This window comes from Haliaeetus albicilla, chromosome 4, assembly GCF_947461875.1.
Source record: "Haliaeetus albicilla chromosome 4, bHalAlb1.1, whole genome shotgun sequence".
NCBI classification, from domain to species: Eukaryota; Metazoa; Chordata; class Aves; order Accipitriformes; family Accipitridae; genus Haliaeetus; species Haliaeetus albicilla.
This window is the reverse complement of record NC_091486.1, coordinates 2,095,231-2,102,550: the sequence shown is the minus strand read 5'-3', so window position 1 is coordinate 2,102,550 and position 7,320 is coordinate 2,095,231. Positions and strand designations below refer to the sequence as shown.

The window sequence follows — 7,320 nt, the reverse complement described above, 5'->3', positions numbered from 1 at the left end:
GGCTCACGTGGGCCGCGGGGCGGGGCGCTAGGAGCCGGGCGGCACCAGGAGCGTCTGAAGAAGGAGGAGGAGGGAGGGGGGAGGCGCCCTAGAGCCGCCTTCGCCGCCCGTTCAGGCAGACCGGGAGGTGGCGGTCGCTCTCCCCTCTGCCGTGAGGCAGGTGGTACGCGCCGGCCCGGAGGTTCGGCTTCATTGTCCGCTCCCCTTCTACCGCTCCCCTCTGTGGCGGTGCGGGTTGGTACGTGCCGAGCGGGGCAGCTGGAGGCGCGCGGCGGGGCGGCAGCATACCCCCCCCTCCCGTAGGGAGCGCGGTGGTAGGCGCCTCCTGAGGGAGAAGCGGGCCGTGTGCAGTGGCCGCCATGGCGGAGGCGGTTGCTCGGGGCGGGAGAAGGTGCCCGGCCCGGCCAGCTCTCCCCCGCCGTCGAACCGTGGCTGAGGGCGGGCAGCCTGGGGCTGCTCAGCCGGGAGGCTGAGGTAGGCCCGTGGAAGAGCTGAGCTCAGCCCGCTCGGGACTGGTGTGGCCCGCGGGACGGGTATCGTCGCCCTGAGGGGGGCTTTCTGCCGCCCTGTGGGTTGAGAGCCGCACAGTGTGTGTGGGGGGGATTTGTTGCCCTGGAAAAAACCCTGCGTTGGCAGCTCTGTAAGTCTTTCTCCAGTTCCGAGGAGAAATGTGTCCTGCTTTAAATTACAGTCGTTGGTTTACTTAGGGCAAGTTGGGGTAGAGAGTCGTTACAAATCTTGTCGAAGATAGTTGAAGTTAGGGCTTCTTCAAGCACTGAAGCCTTTGACCTTTTCCAAGGAGACTTGCGGAAGCACCTGAGAGGTTTTATCCTTTTTAGGAATCCCGTTCTGCTGCCTCGAATGAGAACTGAGTAGGAGAGGCTCAGCTGGGCAAGGTGTGACATTGCAAACGTGTTGATGCTTTCATGGGTTCTGTGCAACATTTTTGTGAAATCCATATTTTATGAATAAGTTTTTGAGAATACTTAATATGATGGACGTTGATAGGGATTCAAAGTAACCTGAATTTAAAAAAGCCCTACTTCTTGCTTTTTATTTTGAGACTATAAACTCTGCTTGATAGAGCTTGACCTGAACCAACAGACTATCTTAAACATCAGTTTCACACTGTTTCTTCGTGTCTTCTCTCTCCTTCTACCCTCTGCCCTGCTTCAGATCAGAACGTGCATTACTACTTCAGTCCTGCAGCAGTAACTGTCCTGGTTCCTCAGCCCCCTTCGTAATTTGTGGTCAGATTCGCTACTGGAAATGGTGAGAGAAGGGGCGGGGGGGGAAGGGCCAGAAAAGGAGAGCTGAAAATTGACCCAATGTTAAAACTCACTGTAACTTAAACTGAATTTAAGTGTAAAATGTAACTCTTGGTTTCCAATAAAATGGTAAAAACTGTGTCAAACTGGGGTTTTTTGCATATGGTGTGTAGCTAGCTTTTTATAAGAATATATACACCTACTGAAAAGTTTTCGGCTTGCAGGAAGGAGTTCATTTATTATATCAAGGTAAAAATTGTACGGGATGTGTCTTTTATTTCATTTATATACATAGTGTCATCTCATTGTTTTATGTCTCAGTATCTGTAACTTGTAAGTAGAGGTGAGCACACTGTACATATTTTTGTAGGTTTTTAAAATGTGTTGCAAATGTGGACCTTTAGATGTAATAGTGTGTGAGGTTCTTTTGGTTTGGGTTTTTTTGATACTGCAAATAAGTGCTAGCTTCTAAATGGGGAAGCATTTTGTACAGGTGTCCTACTCCTGTCACTTAACAAGTCTGTTTAATAGTAGTCTTAAGTTCCACATGATGACTGACAGGATTTGCCTAAGCTGTGTTCCTGCAAAGACCCAAAGTTATGATCTCTGTAACACTACAACAGGATCGTCCTACTGTAGTGATACTCCTTTGGTGGAACTTGGCATTTGTTGATAGGAACTGTTTCTAGTTCTGCCGCTGGTTTTCCTCTATACCAAATGTACCTGTCAAGTCAATTCGTTATCCCTTAATAAGGAGCAACACTTCTATTTCGAAGCTTAATTTATTTTGTGTGAAATGCACAGATTATTTTAAAACTCTGTAAATAGGAAATATATATCCAGGCTGAAAGAATATGTGTCTTATGTCACTGGGCTTGGGTGAGAGTCTCTTAATTAAGAGTTCTCCTCTGAATAAGGTATTAAATTCCCAACTGGTTGTCCAATAAGAGCATAATAGTATGTGTGGCTCTGTCGGATTACTGTAGATAAGCATTATCTTGATGCTTTCGGCTGGCTTTTATAGGGTATTATAAAAAAGTTATGTTAAAAAAGCTTTCAGATATGTGTTTTCAAGGAGACAAAAGCAATAGGCAAATTATTTTTGAGTCACATACCTTGCTTCTAACTTGTGGTGTCTTTTTGACCGAGTCTTAGTTATGCTTTTATGAAGAAACACACTGAAATTTGCTCAGGTTGATGTTGACTTTTATCAGGACCAAAGGAGGAAATTAAAAAGCAGAAATGATAGTGCAGACAGATTGAGTTGTTGATTTGTAACAGTGCTTTTGCTTTAATATGTGTTTTTACCATGTTGAAGTTTTGTACAGATATCGCCATGTGATAAAACAGGGCAGCTTGTGGACAGGATATTAAAACTTAAACTGATTTTTAGTACGATAGAATTCATCTTCATCAGTTCATAAAATCAGCATCCCTTCCTAACAGCTTGGCATGTCCTGCTGCATGATTTAAGACTTGATTCTTAGGCTTCAATATGTTTTCAAATGCAGAATTACGTATTTCAGTCACTGCCTCTTCAGCAAACTTAACTGCAAATTTGCAAGTGATTATTTTGGAAACTGCTTGTATTTTGCAAACTGGCCTATGTATCCTTTTCTGGGTGGGTTCTGTGTAAACAGGGTGTATGTGCAGCTTTGTGTTGCATGGCTCAAATCCAATTGCAGGCTGCACACTGGTGAAAGATGTCATCTGGTACTCATCATGTGAAGAAATCGTCACCATCTGCGAAATCCTGGGTCTTGCTGGGGAAGTTATCAGTCCTGTTCACCTGTGTTGTCCATGTGATTTAGAGATGAATAAAAGGCTACTGTCTGTGTCAGAAAAGCAATGGAAGCTTAGCTTCATAACTATTTATAACAAGTATTCTCTTAAAGATGTGGTCAGGGCATCTGTGAAGATGCAGATGGTAAGAGTGAGGCGTGTCTGTACGCATGGCAAGGCGCGTGGGTTCTGCCGTGGGTTTGACTGTACTGTTTGTCACGCCTGAGGCGGTAGCTACCAAAAGACAGGACACTGTCTCTAGCTTTCAGCAGGGAAAGCTGCACCATGTTAATGCACTGTTGTCTTAAGTAGAGATGTTTGGGTTTAAAGTTCCGGAAAAACAGTTTGAGGTGTGGTTTTGTGATTTTTTTTCTTTTTTTTCAGGGAGGAGCAAGCAGTGCTGTGAGCACCGGAAACAAAGTTTAAGTTTTAGACTTGTGTTTGTGAATGAATTCCTGGATGATTTCTGTGTGGATGATTTCTCTAGGGAGGGTTGAACTCAGGCTGTGCCCTTAGTGAAGGCACCAAGTGTCTGTTCTTGATAGTTTTGTGAAAGTTACAGGAACTCACTGTAAAAAAAACAAACCTACCAGTTTGTACTGAAAACTTACAAGAGGGATGGATGCATATAAGAGATGTGAACAATATGCTAGGGACAATGAAGGTAAGAGTTTTGCCTGAAGAATTTACCTAATCTGTTGTTTAAAAACATCTTGCAAAGTTGAGCAGTTTGTTTGGACAGAACCAGCTGTGTTACAGCTGTTCTGTGTTCCCGTTGTTAGTCTCTGCAGAGGGTGAGTGGGTGGATTTCTTCTTTTGCGGATTACACCAATACAATATATTCACCAGACAGCTTGATGAGCCAACCACTTAGAGGGGGGTCTCAAAAGAAATGAGCCATGTTGATTCGGCATGTTGTAGAGTTGTCCGTGTGGGCTGCCAGAATTGCAGGAAGCCTTTAGAATGGTTTTTAGCATTGTTATTTTTTTCTGTTCTTCTTTTCTTTTTTCCAGAGGAGTGGAGGGAACTGATGTTGATTTGAATTACAGTGGCAGTAAGCAACTGCAGTGTGTATGTGCATGTAAGCTGGGGGGGTCACTAAATAATTGTTAAAGCTCAGCAGTTAATACATATGGCCATTATAATTACGGTGTCATCGATTTAGGTACTGTGATTATTGCTGAAATGTATGTTATTTAAAATATGATGCACTCAAACTTGGACAAAATGCTCTGGTTTTAGAGAAAACAAAGGAATCTAGTATGAATATACAGGTGAAACTGCATGTGTAAGAAATCATTTCACATGACTTTAATACTAAAATTACTGTCTGTGAATTTAGTCAGTGGGATAGAAACTTGAATGAAGTGAGAGAAGGGCTGGAGGGGTGGTAAATGGGGAAAAATTCCAAATTTATAATTTTGTTTTGTGCCACTTAATTACAACACCAAATTTAGCTGTGATGCAAGTTGTTTGCTAAGGTCCAGCTGTGGAAACAGCTGGTGCAGCAGTAGCTAGGAAAGGGCTGAGGACTTTGAGTGCAGTATAAGCTGAACTTCACAGTGTCATGGTGCTGCAGAACAGGCAAATGCTGTCTTGAAATTCACAGGAGCATAGTTTAAGAGATCCAGGGAGTAGTCTCAGCTGTGCTCGGCGTTGGCATGGCTTTGGTTGATCTGCTGGTGATCTTAAATGATCTGAACGAATAACAAGAACTTGTACTGAGGTGAGATGCAGCGCTGAAGAAGCAGCTACTGCATGGGTTTCTTGTGCCAAGACAGCAGCTTCTCAGGTTGAATTGTAATAGTGACACATTCAGATTAAAAATTAATTTTAAAGATTACTATAAGCTCAAGTTGGAGAGTGAGCATTTATTTAAAATTGAAAAACCGGCGCTATTTTCTTGACACTGGCATGCATAAAGACTTGTTTTCGTACTTAAACAATTTTCACTGAGATCATGTACTGCTAAAACGAGTTAAAATTCAACAACTGTAGTCAAAAACTTCTGGCAATAACTTCTGTAGGAACTAAAGAAAAAAGCACACAGTCCTGCTCTCTTGGAGTTTGTTTGTCAGAGTGATGTCATGTTTATCTTTGTTGCTACTATTTAACTATTGTAACTGAGAGTACCTCCTATAATTGCAAAACTTGTAATACATTTTTCTTTTACTAGCATTGCACTGTATATCGTATGTTACATTGTCTTCCCATTTGAAGAGAGTAGATATTAAGGGATGTGGATTTTATGTTTGCACCTGTATAATATTATCTGATTTCTACCCACCTCCATTATTATCAAACTATTATTATTGCACTTTGAGGGTACAGACTTTTAAGCCACTTTTCTGCAGTCAGATGTGAGCTCGTTTAGTGAAGGTGCTGAAGTGGCGAGCTTTGAGCTGCCCCAGATGGGGAGCTGTGCTGGCTTGTTAGCACTGTTCTGAAGCTAATAAGAGGCAGGGTGCAACAGCACCCAGCTGGAACCAGCCTCCCAAATCCAGGTGGCTTAGGGTGAGGGCAGGGTGAGCCCACACAGACCTATTTTCTACATGGACGTATTTGAAGTGTCTTATGGTGTTCTGATGATGGAAGTGAGCGTGTACCCTTTGCCTTTTACTTTTAATCTTTCTTGGATTGTGGGATCAAGGAAAAATTCTTTGTGAATATCCACTGGAGTTCTTAGGTTGCGGATAAGATTAAAAATGCAATCAGCTTGTATAATTTTAATTCAACTCTTTGTGTTTTTCTGTGTGTGTATATGTAATGAAGGAATGCATTATAAGCTGTGATTTTTACATTGTTCAGTATATGAAATAAAGGTATTCTGATGAGGAATTTATTTGGTATCTCTGATGTGTGTGTTAATGTTTTCTGTTGAATTCGGTATTACCCTTCAGTGGTAGAGAAGAAAGCCAGTTTTACCCTGTTTGTAGACTTTGCTGCTTCAGTGTGTAAGATCTGTTACAAACAGGGTGAAGTTGAGCCAAATGTTTTAACAGTATTGAAATTGAACAGGCAGGGCTTTTGCTGTTTCCAGTGCCATACCAAGCCAGTTCTCCCACTTCAGGATGGAGATACTGATCTGTGTGAAATAGCTTCTCAATCACTAGTTTACATAATTCATACATAGCTTGAAATTAGAGTTAAAGCTATAAACCATAATCCTTGCACCCCTGGCAGAGTCCAAATTAACAATCTCTAAATACATAATCATTAAAAGGCCTTCATCAGATTTTTCTGCCATGGTAGGATTTCTGAGTCTCATATTTGCTGTCTAGAATTAATAGTGCTGCTAAAGCATCCCATTTAATCTGAAATGTCTTCCTATCCAAACAAGATCTGCTCACCTCGTATGAGAAGATGAGGGGTCTCATTCAAAATCTGAAAGCAGATGCTTTGTCTTTTCCTGGCTCTGCCCAGCCTTCTCTGGGTTACTCTCTTTAGCCTTGTGATTTATGAGGGATTTAGGTGCTGGTTACTATAAGCTGTAGGTGCAGTTCCTCATTTCTTGGGCATGTCTCCCCAAACAAGGACACCTGAAAGATATCCTTCTCTTGTGCAAGCACATGGCCCTCATTTTGTGTATTTTTGCCTCCTCAAGCTGTGACTCTTTCCCTGTGGCTACTGCACCACTTCATCCTCCGGCACTTCCCCTTCCTGGCCTGCCAGGTGCGGACTTGAACTTTCATGGTGTGAGAACCCCAGTTTGGCACAGAACCCCCCCAGCCAGGAATGATTTCAAGACATACGTTGTCCTAAGGAGTGATGTGATTGATTTTGCATTTGTGTTCAGGAGAGTTGAATTGCACTGCTGCTGATTTCCTCCAGTGACCATAGCTTCAACAGGGGGTTAAAGTTGCTTTTGTTATCCTGAGGTGCAAGTTTGCTATTTACAGTCTCTTTTCTCTTTTTTTTGTTAAAACATTGCTGCCTAAAACAAGTCTAAATCAAGTGATTTTATATCCCCCCCTTCCCCCCGGAAGTTTTTAACTTTTCGTTTGCATATGTTTTGATAGAGTGCATATCTTTCACCCTTTCTTCCTTTCTGGTCCTGTAGGAAAGTCCCCTGCCAGTACATCTGTTTTTTGAAATACAGAATTTTTAGGGAGCTGCGGGGAGGAGGAGTGCCTAAGTTTCTTTTACAATGGAATGACAGCACTACTAGTAAGAGTGTATTTAAATACACAGTGGTCTTTTATTTTTGCTCTTAGAAGTGCACTTACACTTTCTGTGTATAAACTAAATAGAAAATTACTCTCAAACGTTT

At 42.4% G+C, this 7,320-nt stretch overlaps 1 long non-coding RNA gene across 1 annotated transcript; it reads left to right on the top strand.

Annotated features, from left to right (window-relative positions):
• Positions 1–246: 246 nt before the first annotated feature.
• Positions 247–1,414, top strand: LOC138685024 (uncharacterized). The gene is made up of 2 exons (XR_011324250.1): positions 247–474; positions 1,177–1,414. It is a non-coding gene; the product is annotated as an uncharacterized lncRNA (long non-coding RNA).
• Positions 1,415–7,320: the final 5,906 nt, after the last annotated feature.